The sequence below is a fragment of the Astatotilapia calliptera genome, chromosome 19, assembly GCF_964374335.1.
Source record: "Astatotilapia calliptera chromosome 19, fAstCal68.1, whole genome shotgun sequence".
Taxonomy (NCBI): Eukaryota; Metazoa; Chordata; class Actinopteri; order Cichliformes; family Cichlidae; genus Astatotilapia; species Astatotilapia calliptera.
In genome coordinates, this window is record NC_137440.1 from 19,307,536 (window position 1) to 19,326,722 (window position 19,187).

Below are 19,187 nucleotides of genomic sequence, written 5' to 3' on the forward strand. Positions count from 1 at the left end.
AATATGCCGAGATATTTCTTTAATGCGCCTTTAGTAGATAAGATGTAACAGTTGATTCAAGATTTTTTTTTTAAACTTATGCTGAGTGGGTAAATTAGATGACTTTAAATCAAATGAGAAATTTGGCTTTTGGTGTTAAAGTTTCATCTGATTCACTGTTTAGAGAAGAACACTCCAAACCCAATCTCCATCTGGGCTTGTAAAGCTTAATCCCACCAATTTGCTGGTTTTACACTTTGAGTTTGGCCAAATCTAACTTGTAAAACATGAAATCGATGATAACTTACTGAGCTTACTCAACTTTTCCTTGGGTACAGCATCCCGGCTCCTGGACCTCTCCTTTTGCAGGAACAGATTTTTGTCACTGCCATGTCTCTCCATCGCTCTTTTTTTTTCTTTTTTCTATCTTCAGTCTCTCACACACACTGCTTTGCTTGTTCAAGGTTCTTATTTCGCCCTGTCCAGGCACAGGGGGAAATAAGTGATGCGAAGTGAAGGGGAACACCATTGTTTCAGTGCACAGATGCACTGTAATATTTGTGGTCAGAGGCGAGGGGCTGACTCACAGGGGGTGAATATGTAATACTCTCACATACTGGAACTATTTCACAATATCTTTGAACCCCCCCACCCACCCCACCCATCCTCCATACACAGTGTGCTGTGGTCAAGATTGTTCTCTGGAAAGAGCCACAGTGAATTTTGCTTAATCACTTCTTTGTTGCTCCTTTTATAACTGTTTTCCTACTGTTCAAATAATGAGAGGATCAAGGTGGAGTGTGTGGCTTTCCTACAGTATAACTGGACGCAGTACTTGTTACTTTGCATATTTTGGGGCCTGATTCAGGTGGCACCTCCTTATATAGCTACATCACTTACACGTGCTAGGGTGTTTAGAAAATCAAAACAAAGATGAGTTTTGAAATTACGATGGCTGATACTCTGAGCTGCCCTTTTATCGTGAAGTTCTTCCTATTGTAACTTTAGCTGAAAGATTTTGTGTACCTTGCCAGGCTGTGAAAGTCTATCAGTCTCAACTTTGGTAAACAGTTTCAAAACCACATTGAATAAACTCCAAAATACAGGGTGGCCAGTGTGAAAATGTGGTTTCTTGGTCCTCTGAAATTTGATTCTTTAGAGACAAAAGCTTTTCATAAAAACAGGGATAACACTGAAAATCTGAGCATCTCCATCAGCTTTATCCCATCAAATTAAACTCCCTCTGCATCCCACTTCATCCTCCTTCTGGCATGGATTAGGCCCCAAGGAGCAACAGTCAGCCTGCTGAAACCCCCACTCACTCCACAGTGATTACTTCTAACATTTCTCACAGCTGCTGTAATACCATAATTCACACCACCCACTTTCCACGTTGATATCAGGAGTGAACGGCTGAGCTAATTTCCCTGCATAGACCTGCTCCTTTCTCATTTCTCTTGAGGTTCCATGATGCAATAGCACAACAATCCTCAAGACTGAGGAACACGAGTAATTGAGAGACTAAAAAGCCTTTTTTCAATTTTGCAGTTCCTGCTGTCTGTGCAATTTGGAAGACCAACAGCTTCTTTATTCTTGTATGAGTCCTTCAATAGTTTAACAGTGAGTTGGTGGATAAACCGTTGGATGCTAAGGATGTGTGATGATCAGTTGTAATTAATTAGTGCAACATTGTTTATTCTACCAAATTTAAGCACAAACTATCTGAATTATTTAGATGAAAAAAAAACTGATAATGGACTTAAAAACAGCTTCTTATGAACGATGCTGCCTTTATAGAGAGACAGGATTAAGGTTCATAATAAGTTAGCCTTTTTTATGAGTGCAACAAGATATTTCATGTTTTTTAAAACCGTAAAACCAGGAATGATGAGTCTCGTGGTCTGCAGGGATCATTTCCTAAAACGTTTAAACTAAGAAATCAGTTTTCCCAGTGGGAGGAAATGCTTCGCTTTTATAGAAGCTTAGCTATGCAGCTTTAATCCATCTTATCAAATCAACCTGTTAGTCTCAGATTGCCCATAGGGTTGGGATGCTATGGGCAGTCTGCTTGCATAATTCGGTGACAGCATCAGTGAAGACTCTTAAAACTAAAACAAACACACAGGCCTAAGCAGCAAAGCTGCATACCTTCAGCTTGGGAAAGCAGAGCTCTGGTTCAAAAGCAGGAAAGTCTTTTTATTAGTGTGAGGTAGATCACAGCAAACATGCAGGTGTGAGTGTGCTGATGCGTGCAGCGTATGGGTGCAGGTGCCTGTGTGGTGAGCCGTGGAGTCTTAATTATGCTTACAGTGTACAAAGGAATGGAGGTCAAGAACGGGCCTGTTTTAAGTGAAAGAAAAATTAAACATGAAAATAGAAGTGACTATACTTAAGTGCAGTATTTACTTAAAAATTGGCCAGTGTTTATGCTATATTTAATTTTTTTCCAATTCAGTTGAATTAAGTTTGGAAAAAAATGAAGTTCACATCTGTTATCTGGAGGACATTAAAAAGAATATGGGGAAATTGAAGAGATTGGAAACTCCATCTGAGGCAGATTTAGCAAAAGCTGGTCCATGAGAGACGTTATTACTGAATGGTTCATATTTATAAATATAAGTTTTTATCAGTTAACAGCAGTTTAACTTTTTCTTTAACTATCTGGCTTTAAATCTTATAATCTTTTTTTTTTTATAAATTTTATTTTCAGTCACAGCAGCATGTTAACAACAAAACATTGAACATACAGTAGTTTGCTGTTCAATACCCCAAAAGATAACAGAAATAGAGAAGGAAAAAACAAACAAACAAACCAAAGAAACCCCTACAAAACAACAAAAAACAAATGTGTCTTGAGGTATCACCCCAAAGATAGCCGTTAGAGCAGAAGGATCATATTTAACGTTATACATCTCTGACAGAGTGTTAAATATAGACACCCAATAGGTATGAAGATTGGGGCATGTCCAAAAGGTATGAAGGAGCGAACCTGTTTCTGCTTTACATCTGTTACACAGAGGGTCAGCTTAAACTGCTTCAGGAGCTGCGTGAATGAGGCAAAAATCCCATCTACAAAAAGGTCTTTGATATTTCTAAGGCCATTACTTTCCCATATTTTAAAGGCAGAGTCCATCATGGAGGGTGGGAACATATGATTTGAGCAGATAGGTGCTTTAATTGACATTAAGTGTAACCCCAACCTTTTCCTACATTGCACCCAGATTCTGAGCGAGTCATACAACAAAGGGTTACGTTTATAGGTGTATAGTTCTAATGGGAGAGCTGAACTCAACAAAGCTGATAGGCAAATTTTGCCACAATTGGATGACTCAATTTGGAGCCAAGCTGGAGTCTCTGTAGTAACATTACTCATCCAGTACAGGATATTACGAATATTTGCCGCCCAATAATAAGACTGAAAGTTTGGCAAGGCTAATCCACCCATTGGCCTAGTCCTCTGCATGAAATCTTTACGAATTCGTGGACTTTTGCCATTCCAAATTGAATCTTATAATCTTAATCATAAAGAGAATATAGTCACGCATTTGGACCTTTTTTCATCTACAAGAACCAACCTAATGAAATAAAAATCTAAACACATTAAGACAATAAGTGAAGCTCACAAGAGACCATTTTACAAAAACAGATTCAAAATTGGATCCTATATTTCCTATAATGCAATTGCTAATATGATTACTCTCCCTTCTTGGGGAAAATTCACTTAGTTTTCAGCATTTTTGAGTTTGTAGTTCAAATCCAGATATTTAGTCAGATGAAGTCCCTGGGATAAAACGAGACAAGAACTTTGTGGTTAGGCTGAGCAGCCCATACCAAGTAAACTGGTCGAGAGCCCATTTTTTGTTTCACTACTTTAACAAACAAGATATTTTGTTATATATACACGACAAAGTTGTCAGCAAGAAGTTTGATACCAGCAGAATCAGACAAAGATGAAGAAAGGCAACAAATGCAATTCTGTTATTATTCAGGACAGCTGAGAAGTCACTCGCTTTATCAAACCCGGCAGGTCTGATAAAGAGGTAAAAATGAGGTGAATGCAGAATAGCCAATATGATAAGACCCGAGGCAAACAAACCATGTAAGCCTTATTAAGAAAGTACTTTTATGGGTCAAGCAATGAGGGAAATGTTGTCAAAAAGCAAACTTAACTATCCAACTGTATTATGGCCCATTTGTAATCTTTATGCCTTTTCATCAGTAAAATGCATTCACACCATTCTCAAAGTGAAAGTGAAAACAGAATTGTGGATTCATTGAATTTAATATATACACAACTTAAATATTTACAGGATTAAAAGAAGTTTATTTAGTTCTGCTTTCATTCTCTTAGAGTATAATAAATCTGTGCATAGTAACAATGAAAATTTGAATTTAATTGTCCCAAAATGTCAAAGGGAATAACAGAAAATTGCCTGAAGAAGTTGTCAATAGTAAATAAACATTGTGATAATTAGAACTGAAGAGACAACATCTGCATAACAAAGGCTATGAGTGGCAGATGGAGAAGCGAGAGAGATCAAGGCCAGAGTGTGAGGACTGTTCCTTAACCATAATGAACCACTGAGATGCATATGAAGAAGAGCTGTTGACCATAATCATGCAGATGTGCAGTGCACATTTCCTCATTTAGTCTTTATGAGGGGAAAAAAAGATTCCTGGCAAAGTGATAAGGTCATAGTTTGGTTTCACCGTCGTCTGTGAGGAGAAGTCATGAAGTACAAACCTTTTAGATTAACTTTGTACTGACTGTTCAACAGCAGTTTCTGATTAGGCAGCTAAAGGAAGAATCCCAGCACACAGTCATTGATGACGAAGCTTGTGGTTTGAGGTTCTTTTGTCGTATCGTAAAGTACATTTGCATGGTTATGCTAGTGTTAATCAAGGGTTAGAGGGGATCTAGGAGGTGGGGGAACCCTAGTGGTGGAAGAAAAATAACTCACCTTAAAATAAATGATTGCGTATTCTTTGTTGGCTCTGAGGTTTAAGGCTTGTGTGGATTTACTTAATCTGCAGTCTATTAACAAATGCTACAAGGGGCATCATACCATCAAAGTTACTCTCCAGCCTGGAGCAATAAAAGTGGAATTTGGCAAATGATACTTAAGAGCATCATCTTAAATTCAAATTGATGCCTGCTACCCTTTACCTAACCTACCAGTGAGTATGGAGACGTCAATCTACCTTGCACCAGGCCAAATCAGTCCCTTTTCTGTAAACTGTAGTTGTTTGAACTCTTGAGTATTCTTGCACAGCAGTCATGCTACACTACAAGGACAACAGTACTTGAACAGATTTCTTATTCTTTAAAGTCAGGAGTTTTCAGTCCCATTGTCACAGGAGTATAAAATCAAGCACCTAACCATCTCTAACAAATCAGTTTATGACTTTCAACCAACTTTAAGTGATATTTTTACAAATATCTCTTAACCACAGCAACTCAGTCATGAACAGTGTTGGTCAAGTTACTTGAAAAAAGTAATCAGTAATTAATTACTGATTACTTCCCCCAAAAAGTAATCCTGTTACTTTACTGATTAAAAGTAATTAATCACGTAGTTACTTAGTTACTTTTTAAAAACACGATTTACAACCTGAATATGTGATAAAGCGATAGATCTTTCAGCCCAATTCTACTTGCATAATCCATCATACAAAATGTAATCAAATGGAAAAGTCTTAAAAATATAAAATAAAAAAATAAAATAAAACTTGTTTTATTAGTTTTAATCTTTTAACTTTATGCATCAAACAAAAATTTTATTATATGCAACATTCTCTGACTGGAAGAAATTTGTTTAACATTTAAACCTATTTTCTGCACATTCCAGCACATAAAATAAAATATTTTTTGTGTTTACACTCAGTCTTTCAAATAGATGCAAGTAAAACACAGTAGAAAATAAATGGAATCAAAGACTCAGCGGTCCTGTTGCTCTATTTTCACCTGTAAAGCAGGAGGAGGGTAGGCGGAGGTTTTCCCTGTTGCAGGTGTGCCGCAGCGGTCAGTTGAAGAATCCGCGAGCTTCTCTGTGAATTTCCCATTACGTCATTGCGCACTCGGTACTTGCTTGGAAGTTTAGGGGTTTTTTTGCTGTAAAAATTAGTTTTCTTCCCACACACAACGGACACTAATGTTTTTGTCACTTTTTATGGAATCAAACTCAAAGGTCAGTACTTCCATGCTTTAAACGCTGCACGCTCATACTCTCTCCCCACTCGATATATTATCCATTGTTGATCTGCACACAGTTGTTGTCACGAACGTCGCACTCGCTTACGTCACTGTCATGAGACATTCTCGCAAAAAAAAAAAATCACGGTTTTAGTAACGCAGTAATGCAGCGTTTCTACGGGAAAATAACGGTAATCTAATTACCGTTTTTGCAATTGTAATCCCTTACTTTACTCGTTACTTGAAAAAAGTAATCGGATTACAGTACAAGTAAACAACTTACAAGTAAACAACTTACAAGTAACGCGTTACTGCCCATCTCTGGTCATGAAGAGTCAGATCATGTGAAGTTACAGATGGCAGTCACCGAGTGCTGAGGTGCATAGCAAGTAAAAGTCGCCAGCCTTCTACTGACTCAACCTCCAAACCTCCTCAATTAATTAATTAACATCAGCACACAGACTGTGTGCTGGCAGGTTCATGGCATGAGTAGCTCCTATTGGTGTAAGGTGTAGGTGGCCAGGTACTTTTGTTCACATATGATATTTTAGTGAAACAACAAACAACACCATCCATCCATCCATTCACTTCCGCTTATCCTTTTCAGGGTCGCGGGGGGCGCTGGAGCCTATCCCAGCTGTCATAGGGCCAGGTACACCCTGGACAGGTCGCCAGTCTGTCGTAGGGCCAAACAAACAACACCATAAAGACATATATGAATACTCCAAATTGCTGTATATATGTATACCATACTTTATTAATGACAGATATTTTAAAATATTGTTGTAGTTAAGGTTCAATTATTTTTATGCAAGAATGACTTAGCCATAGTTCGCTGCAAAACATTACAATGTAGCGATTAGAGGTGGAAAATTATGGTAGAATCATTTTCTCTAATATTAAAAAATAAATAAATAAATGGCCTTATCTAACTGTCATGAAAAAAATATTTCAGGAAAATAAAAATAAAACAGCAGGGAAACGGTGGTGCAGTGGTTAGCCTCACAACAAGAAGGTCCTGCATTCAATTCCACCATCAGTTCAGGGTTTTTCTGTGTGGAGTTTGCATGATCTCACCATGTCTGCACAGTACTCCGACTTCCTCCCACTGTCCAAAGACATATAGTTAGTGGGATTGAGTTAATTGGTAATTCTAAATTGCCCATAGGTGTGAGTGTGAATACCTGTTCTTCTCTATGTGTTAGCTCTGCGACAGATTGGCGACCCGTCCAGGGTGTACCCTGCCTCTTGCCCAAAGACAGCTGGGATGGCTGTCTTAGCAGAAGAGAATGAATGGATGGATATTGCGGCAGAATATAATTATTTTTCTGGTGACATCAATGATCTTATCTAGTCACTTGAAGATTAAGCAAAAAAAAAATATTTAATTTATGTTAGAAACATACGTACATAAGAATGACCTTGGGTAACACCATTCACGAATCTCACATGATTAAAATGATCCATTACAAATGGTTTAACAAACTTTTATGGAAACCTCTGATTCTGACACTCATAAGCCAAGATCTCATGTGACTGCACACCTAGGCTCCATCTGACGCTAACAGATTGCTTTAATAGTGACTCAACAAGTGACCAATAAAATTGCTTTCATATGTCAATTCCCTCTCATGCCTGCATGATCATCAGATACATTTCATGCTCAATTTCATGGCGTTCTAATCAGTATAATGAAAAGCAGCCTTAAGTCTTTTCCAAGAATCAGGCCAGTGTGCTCCACTCACGGATCGCTGCTACTTAATTCAACCTTGCTTTTCTTTTGCAGATCCTTGTGATCATTTTGGTTTGCATTTATGCAATCTATCCCACTATGGGAACTTACTCTATGTAAATTTGGCCTTATAGTGACACAAACAGACTCTTGTTTGAGAGGACTACTGCTTGTTGAAAGAGTTATGGCTCTCTGTAATCCTTTTGATTATCAGGATGGCAGAAACACTTCCTCTTCCCTATCAAACTGGTTCAGCAGATTAGCTTCTGCTCTGCCTCATATTTAAGTTTCCTTTGATTTAAGTGAGTGTGTGGTCTCAGCGTTAGTGTGCAATGGCGACATGGAACCTATTGTAATGGGTGACGGGCACACACACACATACACACGCTTCCTGGGAACAGCAGAGACAGCTGACTGTTCTTTAGCCAGGATGTAGCATTAGTGACAAACAAGGAATGTTGTTAATCAGATTTAGAGCCATTTCCGAAAAGGAAGAACATGTTCCCCCTCCTCCTCCTTACTTATACTTTGATTTAGATTTCTTCATACCACTTCAAAAGAAAAAATAAGGATGTTTTCAACATTCATTAATCACGTGTTTATGTCCTGGCCATCATCAAGGGGAAATCTGATTTCAGGATGGTGTGGTCGTCAACTCTTTATTTACTGGATAAACTAGATTTTCATATTAATAGATTAACAACAGTAATCAGAACGCAGTTGCTCATGATGAATGAATCAGGACTATTTTTCCATTTATAACACATGTTAACAGTAAAGTCGCAGGTTTTCTTTGTTTTGGTTCTTAGGCGGAGGCAGAAACTTCATCTGCCTGCAAAGGTTATTGGATTCAGTGTTTGTATTTAAGTTGCTTTCAGTCTTTACCTCATTGCTCTGCAGCTTTTCTACAAGAAAAATTTCCAAAACTAAAGGAAACAAAGGGGGAGGTGCTACAGTTTAAAGGGGAACAATTATGATTAATTTGAACTCCATATTTTTTTATTCTTGGACTCTCCAGAATAACTTTTGTTTTAGTTCTTTTCCAGTTGGGTTTCATTTAGGAAACCAGTTGGTGATTCTTGGCAACTATGTGTATGTAACCAGCAGCAATTACTTTGAAAAAGTAATTAATTATAGTTACTAGTTACTTCTTCAAAAAAGTAACTGAGTTAGTAACTGAGTTACAAGATTCTAAAAGTAAGTAATTACTTGAAAAGTAACTATTGCGTTACTTAAAAAAAAAAAGTTTAACCATGGGGTCCAGGGTATAATTGGCCATTTTTAACTACTTTTGATTTATTTGACCTCTACATTTCACATTTAAAAACTATTTATTTGCCTTGTTTGGTATCATCCTTTTCAGCACAACCTCACGTGTCAGAATTTACAGTCATGTTTTCATTTTGACATACTGTATTAACACAATTGATCTAAAATCAGACAAAAAACATAAAATCCGAGTAGAAAAAGTTATATTTTTTACTGTAACAACCACAAACATGTTTATTGAATCATATTTCATAACTTTAAATGCAAATAAAAATTGTCAATTTTAAAATCATACGCACAAGTTTTGCAAACAACAAAGTTATTTGCAGCCATTTACCTTTTACCCTTTTTTTTTTAACCATTTCAAACTATTTACAGAACAATCAGCTGTTCTGCATTCAATAAGATGCCACACAAATTATTTGTGCCACTCCAGAAAAGGTGTATCACTCCTTTTTCTACCTGGAGACAGCAGTCACATCATTGTTCTGACACACAACACAAAACTATCCACAACACTACACAATAATTACACAAGACAACACATTAACTACACACTCCAAACACACTAAACGTGACAAATCTCTCACATGTCAAAACTCCCTCTCTCTCTTTTTCTGCTCTCTTTCTCTCACCGTCACTCCTCAAACTTCCCCCTCTTCCTAAACAGCCAAAAGTCATATTGCCATATCATTTTTGATTGGTCAACATGGTGCACTTTTACACCAACACGAAAGGGCTGTTTCTTGTTTTTTGGGTTTTTTTGGTCATAAGCAGAGAGTGCTTGCTAGCTCTGTCCTTAGACAGTAAACGTGACGAAACTATTGAGGAAAAACGCCGCATATATATTGTTTATCATGACTCTGGTTTTACATGGCCTATCAGGACAATTTAAAAACTGGTATATATCACCTTGTTGCTTTGTCATCTTAAAGTGGTCATGTCATTGGCTTACCACGACTACTTTATTCTTCCTCAGTCAAACAGCAGCAGTCATGCGATTGTTTTGCCCCCTTAGCTCCAGGTGTTGTGCCAAAAAGTGATCGTCGGGCAGAAAGTGATTGCTGTCCGCGGGAGCGCGCGCAGCTGCTTAAAGCTGTAGCGCCCAGATTACTTACAGCTACTTCCATGCAACTGATATAAGATGTGGTAAGCTAAAGACAGCTTCAACCGTCTGTTTGTTGAAAAATAGTAAAGCAACCGCACCGAATTTTCTTGTCACTAACAGTAATGGCATTGTAACGATAGAAATAGTAATTAGTTAGATTACTTGCTACTGAAAAAAGTAACGCCGTTACTTGTAACGCCATTATTCCCATCACTGGTAACCGGTTGGCGAGTGGTTGCTGAAGGTCGCAAAGAAGGTGCAAAACCCACTTTGTGATTACTTTGGTCACCACAGTAGCCTTTTATTTGAATGGAAGATGCCCACCTGTATGCAAACACTTGCAAAGGAATAGTCAAGCAGTAATAAAACTTAAAGTTAAGTGTATCAAACTTAAGTGTGATAGAAAACCAGGAACTGAGCACGTTCACCTTCAGTCATCAATGTCTGCTAACAACCAAATATAAGGAGGTTTTCTGTGCTACTACGTTCACTTTGCAACTTCTAGCAACTGTTGCCAGCTCGTCAAGGAATACACATTTTTCACTAGTGACAGGTGGTTGCCAGATTGTCGCTGTAGGCCTGTGTGAAGGGTGGCTTTACCTTTAAGGAAACTTGCTTCAGATTGACTACTCTGGATGTATGTGGGTTATGTCCACTCTTATTGACATCATACAGTTTTATCAGCAGAAAAAATAAATTCAGGTGTTTTAACCTCCTAGGACCTGGTGTCCACGTATGGGGACATCACATTTTGTGTTGGCTAGACCACAATACTAAATTTTGCTCTTTTAAATGGCTTTCAAATGAGCCATATTGATCAAAGTGGCACAATTGTTGTTTCTCATTTTGTTTTTGTACCCAGGAAAAATGCTGCTGTGTTCAGACACCAAATAAAGAGTTATGTACATCATTACTCAATTGTAAATACCAAATAAAATAGCAAAGAGAAATTAAAAATGCATGCCATGAAAGAGTTCGGGTCTTAGGAGGTTAACCACAAGGAAACGTTACTGACCCCATTGTATGAAACTCTGGCCTTGCTGAATATGAAGATCCACTACAATAACAGGGCAGCAGTCATTTCTTCCTGCTGTGGATGGCTCACAACCTTATGCCTCCTGTGTGAAAATTGTCCACCTTCTTTAAAAGCTTCCACACCAAAAAAGTGGGAAAGAAAATTTAAAATGCTAAAATTGTGTCTCGAGCCTTTTTATTTAGTCAGCTGGTTCTCCTTTCTCAATACAGAGTTAAGTTAAAAAGAATGATGTAGCTTTTAATACATTCCTTTTTTTTTCTACACTTTTTTTTAAACACTGTGTGTTAATTCAAACAGCATGACAGATGGCATTCACTTTATAGATTTCCTGAAAACTAAATGCTAATTATCGGACAAAAGTGATTACCTCTGCCCGTTAAAAGCCCACAACCGTACACAATTAGCTCTGTCTTTGGTGGACAACTTTCATTGGCTTGTTACCTCTGTGGTTGGCTCACTTTCATCCTCCTTTTCCTCCATTTGACTAATCCACTTATTTCCCAGTGAGGGAATGCCAAAACACCTGATGATTAATGACACAGGGATGCATTAGATAGCCATGCATGTATGTCTTTATATATGCGTTGGTGTTGTATTGTTTGTTGTTGTTGTTGTTGTTATGCCCGGAGGCTATAATGAGCCCATCACACGTTAGCGTGAAGCTGGCACACAGATCTCCCTCTCGCTGTTTTGCGCTCACACACGTGCACCGATGCGGACCAGGCTGTAATAAATCCATCTGTGCACGCAAAAGCCTTTTCTGTAGAAGCAGTGATGTCATTCATGTTAAGGTGCATGGTGCTGTTAGTTAATCTGATTTAAACATCTCTTATGCTATCAGGGTAAGAGCTGAGGTCATCCCTTGTTTAAAAAAAGAGGCCGTGGGCTTTTCCAAGTAAAGAGTTTGGATTATTGACTACTGTGTGTTTCAATCAGAGAAAAAGAATCAGTGAAGCTGGCGAAATTTGGACCACTGTGCTGTATAATTGCAACCATATTGGAGCCTGTATTTGTATTATGCTGGCTCAAGTTCTACACAGACTAAACAGCCAAACATCCAAAATATGCTTTCTGTGCATGATTGCAACATATTTATGTTCGCAAGTATTAATAACCAAGGCAGCTTTGACAGCGACATAACCAGCGTATCACCTTCTGTTCTGTGATGGAGTAAATGGCTCTCCAAAAACAGCTCTGGAAAATATCATCTCTAATTAACATCAGGAAATTTTCTGGAAAACACATAAGAAAGCTGATGTCAATGATGCCTAATCACAGTGAAATGTCTTTAAAAATGTCAGCACTACAAATTTTCTGCAGACCGTTGGCAGTAAAAATTTCAAAGCACGCACGAGTATTAAATGTCTTCAATGGACCGGTATGCTATATTTCTCAGTTTGAACAGTAACACCATTACAGGCAGTGACTTCCAAGTGTAACATCGGGCTCAAGTACAACGTCTTGCTTACTGGAACGCCTGGCTGCAGGTTTGAAACTTTATCTCTCTTGGCAGCTCATGAAGGGTGTTAAACAAATACAAAAAAGCTGAATTTTTATGCAATCTTCCACATAAACACCACAAGTCATTGTTTCAGTAGGTATTAAAAATATACCACAGCTGATAATGATGAACCAAGCAGCCATACCAGTAAGTTCGCTAGTTAAACATTAGCTCCTCAAGTCATGCAGAAGTCGGTTTTCAAAGATAAACTATTTCGTTTAGATTTTTAACCTCTTTTCCTTTAAAAACAAGCACTCAGCTTTTTGTTGTTGTTTGTTGAACTTGAATAGTTTAATTTTTTTTTTTAAATAATGTGAACATATTCTGCTTTGACTGCCTTCATATCTTATCTTACTAGATGTTGTCTATTGTTTTTTTTTCCTTTTACTGAAGTGGAACCACATGATAAGCAAATATTTAGAAAGATAATGACCCTGCAAAAATAAATTATTCTGTCACCGAATAAAATCCCAAAAACTGGACTGAAAAATAATCTCTCTAATTAATATCAGGAAATATATAAAGACATATAAACATGTATTTATGAATGAAAATCTGTGCAAATTAACACATATTTAGGAAATAGTGCATTTAAAAACAACTTTGTCATGCAAGAAATAATTCTCTTAATGTAAGTAATTAGATGGGAAGTTTCATGGTGCTATCTATGAGTTAATATTTTCCTCTGAGAGGGTTTGCAATACTTGGGAGATAGTACTGTGAAAAACAACAAAAACAAAAAAGTCTTGTCCTCAGGTCACTAATCAGTGCAGCTTGGTCTGATAAGTTACAAAAAGATGAAACAATACGAGAAACAATATGTAGAGAAAGAAGTGAAGTTTAAGATCTGTGAAACTTCCTGTCCAGCTGCTTCCAGCCATAACACCACAAATTTCTGGATGCAACTGTTGAAAGCTGGGTTATATTTGGGTAATGCAGGCGCCAGTTTATGACAAGGAAGACAAACCCAAGGAATTAAAAAGACAACATCTCTGTTTCTTTTTAGATCTTTTGTTTTTTAAACTGTTCACTTTGAGTCCAAAGATTTTGGTGGTGCACTCACTAAGGCACATACCATAACTGAGAATAAAAGCTATAAATAAAATACAGTAAGCACGCAGCTCATGTTGTGCTGTGCAGCTTTTACTTCATTTACGTCATCCCAGCTCTGATAAATCTGGGAAATAAATCAGCTAAGTTACTGTTCAACAAAACTTCAGCAAGTCTGTTCCCCATTAAAGTATTACCTGATAAAGGTGAAAACGGGATCAACCGTTTATGTTGTGTTAATGCTTTTTTAATACTCCTAATCTGTCCAAAGAAATTAGTTCTACTAAATTAAAAACACTTATTGTAGATGTGATCTGCATATTAACTACCACCTTGGTTCTGTCTCACATAGCCAACTTTTTACTCTTTATAAAAATGATCATTTTCTAATCATATTTTTCTTTTTCCATTGCGGCGGGTTGGAGTGGAACAGACTAGCTGCCAGTGATGGTAAAAAAGACCATTTTGCTAATGCTGTAATGGTTGCACAATGGGGGTTGCATTTCACTTATTTTACGAGTGGTGGAGAGAGCGCTCGGGGATCTGTGTTATTCTGACTTCGATGCGTGTGTGAGCTTGTGTACTTCTGTGTGTTGGCGGAATGTGGCTTGTTAAATGTGAGAATGTCAATGCTCATTGTTTCCCGGTCAAGATATCAGTACCAAACCATCGTGTAACTCCCCTGGTGTTTTACCTCCAGCTAATCTTTCACCTCATCTCTTTGGTGGTCCATCAGGAAAAGCAGGATCTCGCATCTTCATAGTGTAACGAGATTTATAAAATATGCATTTCTTTTAGTTCTACTGTTTGGACATTAAAGAAAGTGCCTCTGAGTGGTTGTTAAATTTACGTTATTTCACTCCATTATGTTGTTTGGGAATGTGGCTCTATAAATCCTTTAGTGTTGCCTGTTACACTATAATGTTTAGGTAATTAAGATTTATGTAATTAATGTTACTTTGACTTATGCTTGTTCCTTAACAGCTCCAGTTATATGTTAGCCTGTTTAATGTAGATGTGTTTGTTTGGCTGTGATTATGGAGTGTCAGCCATTACGGGCCTAACAGTTGGGGCTGTTTCTCCTCAGGAGATAATGCCAGGTTCTGTCAGCCTGGTTTATACTGTATCAGCTGATCACTGTCACATAGTCCTGGGTCAGGGAGTGACTGAAAATAACTCTAAATGTTTGTTTTTTAACTTCTTCAGGCTGTGTGATGGGTGGGGTTTATCACTTCAGGTCAGCTCAGATAATAGTCAGTAAGCCAGAGAGTAAAGGAAAGATTAAGAAGGCAGAAATTTTGTCTAGTGCTAAAGTAAAGAAGTAAGTAACATTAACTGCTTTTTTCGCAGTATTTAAATGTGGAGCACATTCACATTGTTTATAGTGAGACAAATGTGGAGGAATCAAAATCAGAGCCGCTGCAGAGTGTCCTTAAGACGCAGTTTGAGATGTTACTGTGAAAGAAAGCAGAGTATTCAGATTAGATTGGAAAGAGTTTAGCATGCTACAGACTACTTGATCTTCTTTCCAAAGGGTTTGACTCATCATTCTCTGTTAAGCTAGATATTTTTCAGGTGGTTGTTTTAATTTGCAGTAGTGCAGAAATGAGCTGAACCTCATTTCTTTATATTTTGTTTCCAAGGAGCCAGACACTTTTGGACATTGGCTGCTTTTTCAGCCAGTCCAGTCCATTTTCAGAGGAATGTATTTTGAGTTTGTTAAGCCACTTACAAACTGACCTGTGAATCATTCAAGCATAAAAAAGGCACAGATTTTATGGTGTGAACCAGTGTCAGCGTGACTATGATCCCAAACACACTGACAGTGCAGTAAAAGTATACCTTGGAACAGTTGAAGTGAAGGATTGACTTTTCCAGGGCCCAGAACTCAACTTCTTGACAGAATGTAAGAAAAGGTAGCCAGCATTCAAAGAAGAGTTTTGAAATGTCCTTCAAAAAGCCTGAAGAACTATTCCTGAACACTGTGTAAAAGGAAATGAGGCTTGTTAGAGTTGTTCAATGTCTGTTTTTATACAGATTTATTGAAACAGTTTGCACGTTTCAGTAAACCTTTGCACCTATTTCTGATTTTCCTAGCAAAAAAAAAAAAAAATAAAAAAAAAAAATAAAAAAAAAATAAATAAATATATATATATATATATATATATATATATATATATATTAGAGATGGACCGATCCGATATTACGTATCGGTCCGATACTGACCTAAATTACTGGATCGGATATCGGAGAAAAATAAAAAATGTAATCCGATCCATTAAATATCACGAAAGCACCTCACAAAACTTGCAACACGCCGTAACTCACCTCAGAACGTTAGCAGTCGGAGCAGTATGCATCACGTGATAGAGTGGCTGTGGCATGCGGGACCTGTCGTGGTCTGGATAGCATGTGGAGCTTCGCTAGCAACCTGGCATTTCATCTCCGACAAAGTTATCCCCGAGAGAAGTACAGCAAGTGTGTAAGTCCATCTCTGAATGTTTGTAAAGCATTCCTGCGTTAAGCTTAACAAGCGACTGCCTCTCGCTCTCCGGCTGCTACTTCAATCGTGAAACTGATCAGCTGATCGGCTTTTCTGTCGCGAGTCCGTCTCTCTTGTTTGTTTTTGGTCCACTTTGCACCAGAAAGAGCAAACCAGCGGCTGAACAACAGCAGAACGTTTAAGCTTGATAAGCTGTTGTTAGAATTTATTTAATATTTCTTTCTACACCAGGATCTTTTTCTACGTAGCTGACGGCTGGTAACTGTGCAGGGGCGGATCTAGCAAAGTTTAGCCAGGGGGGCCGATAGGGCATGAACAGGGAAAAGGGGGCACAAAGACATACTTTTCTTTCTTATTCTCATTTAAAATGTCGAGCTTTTAATAAATAATTATCTGACACCCAAAGTTTTAATTTGATGTAAAATGAATAGAAGTCAATTACTGTATATAGTGACTATTAAGTCTAATATATATACCCTAGTAAGCTATAGTACTTTTTCCTTTGGGAAGGTACCATCTGTGCAGTCTGCAATTTTGTTGAAGAAAGATGTTGAATCTATTTAATATTTCTTGAAAAATAATTGATTTCTGTGCATTTTTTTTTTCACACTGCATCAAATTAAGGTTGATTACGTCGATTAAGCATCATGAGGTGGCGCGTGAGGGGTGGTTCCCTATTTTTTATTTATTTATTTTTGTTGTTGCTGGGAGTTGGAACCCTATTAGTTAGGTTGCTTAATATTTACGCTAAGTACTCTTTAAAATACCAGAATAGGGAGGATGGTGTAGGTCTAAGTTTATTAGATTGATCAGTATTGCTGAACTATGAAACATTTTTTTTGTATACAGGTATAACAGAATAGCTTTAGTGTAGTTGTTGTTTTAAACTTGAGTATGAACTTGTAGACTTGCAAAATGCAGCAAGATATTTTAAAAAACAGTTTTGTTGATTAAAAAACACTATATCGGATTCATATCGGTATCGGCAGATATCCAAATTTATGATATCGGTATCGGTATCGGACATAAAAAAGTGGTATCGTGCCATCTCTAATATATATATATATATATATATATATATATATATATATATATATATATATAAAAATAAGGGTTGGGTCAAGATTTTGTTTTGCACAGCCCTCTTGAACATTTCTTTACCAAATATAGTTATGCGTTTCAGGGTTCTGTGAAACAGTAATTAATATTAATTACTTATCAAAAGGATTTCATCAGTAACGAGTCAGCTGCTGGCTGAGGCTTCGTGGCGCAGAGACAAGAGAGTGGTATCAATCATTTCAAGTCACTCTGACAAGTTAATTGATGATGTTTCCTTTGAGTCCCAGTGTTTGCAGGCCTGTTCTGGTGCATCCAGTAGATGCTTGATCAGATCGGTATGCGGGGAGTTTTTAAAGTTAGTGAATGTCTGGACTAATGGTTTCCGAGCAGGACTTTACACTGCATCGGGACCATTACCTGTCAGCTATTTAAATGTTTGGCCTGATCGGTGCTGTTACATACCTTATGTTAACTTTCCAGGAATATATTTCACAAACTACTTAACAGGTTACTGTGAAGACACCGCTGTGATGCAGATAAAGCTCTAAGAGAGAAAGAACACATCACAACATTGCTCTCTGTGATGTGCTTTTAGTTTATCTTAGAATTTCAAGAGTACTACTTGAAACATACAGAACAATAACTCACACTTGATAAATTTATATGCTGTCACATTGAAAGCTAAACAATGGGTAAAATGTTCCAGTGACTGCTTGAGTAATGCTTTCCTACCCTTTTAAAGTACTTTATTAAAAAAAATCTTCCATTTATTAAAAGTACTCTCAACTATAAATTGGGGAACTTTTCATGATCTCCTTGAGTGTCTGTTTCACCTTTACCAGAGGCGAGTGTTTGGGTGGGACGGTATGAGTAAGAACTGTGGGAGACATGGTAGAAGTGTTTATTTCCACCTACCAGACAATGCTGTCCCAATGCTTTATTATGACAGTGGAGGTAGAGTAAGTTTGTGAGTCAGTGAAGGGGAGGACAGGTCAGTCTGTGGGCAGAGGCCGGACTCTTTGGCTCATAACCTGGAGAAGAAGTCGGATAGAGCTAAATCACTTTTTTAAAATGGTTTGTTTTGGATGGTGATGTACCAGTTTAACAGTTCACCACACAGACAAACTGCTTTCCATCCACAGTCGTTTGGCTCAGGCTAGTTGACTATTTTTAATCATTTCTCCTGTGGAAGAAACAAGTAACTGCTCTCTCCTCTGCTAATGCTTAAAAAGAAAGTTGACATGGTCGCTCTCTACCTGGATAATGAATAATAGTCATATGTCTGGTTAGCCTGGAAATAAAACGTGATATAATGCAGATACATGCTTTTTTCCAATTACTGAATAATTGCTGTCCTTGACCAAAGCCAAGAGGAAGACACGCAAGTTAAAACTTGGAATGATGTGCCACGTTTTTCTCCCTGTCTGCACGCTCTCCTAAAGAGGTACGTCATGATTTAGTTTCACTCTGCACTATCTGACAAGAGCTTCTCTGTGATGGTTCAGTGCCAAGCCTGGAATCAGGTTAAACTCTCTGCCTTGTTTTAGGGGTATTTTTACAGCATGGCAATCTGTATTTGTGTCTCGCCGAAGTAGTAATCCCTTTGTTTAAATTTTACTTTACCTTGTTGTATTAAGGTTCTTCTATATGGGAAGAATCAACATTAAACTTAACATTTCTGCCTTTGTTCAGACGTTCAATACAAGACAATGTTTTTGAGGGGTTAAATCTGTTACCTTCCAGTTTCAGGACATTTA

At 37.7% G+C, this 19,187-nt stretch overlaps 2 protein-coding genes across 18 annotated transcripts in view; one reads left to right on the forward strand and one right to left on the reverse strand.

Annotated features, from left to right (window-relative positions):
• Positions 1 to 19,187, reverse strand: part of ccdc177 (coiled-coil domain containing 177) — a 170,051-nt gene that overhangs the window by 15,833 nt on the left and 135,031 nt on the right. The window lies entirely within an intron of this gene.
• The window catches only part of smoc1 (SPARC related modular calcium binding 1), a 62,105-nt gene that overhangs the window by 570 nt on the left and 42,348 nt on the right, over positions 1 to 19,187 (forward strand). The gene's annotated exons all lie outside the window — the stretch shown is intronic.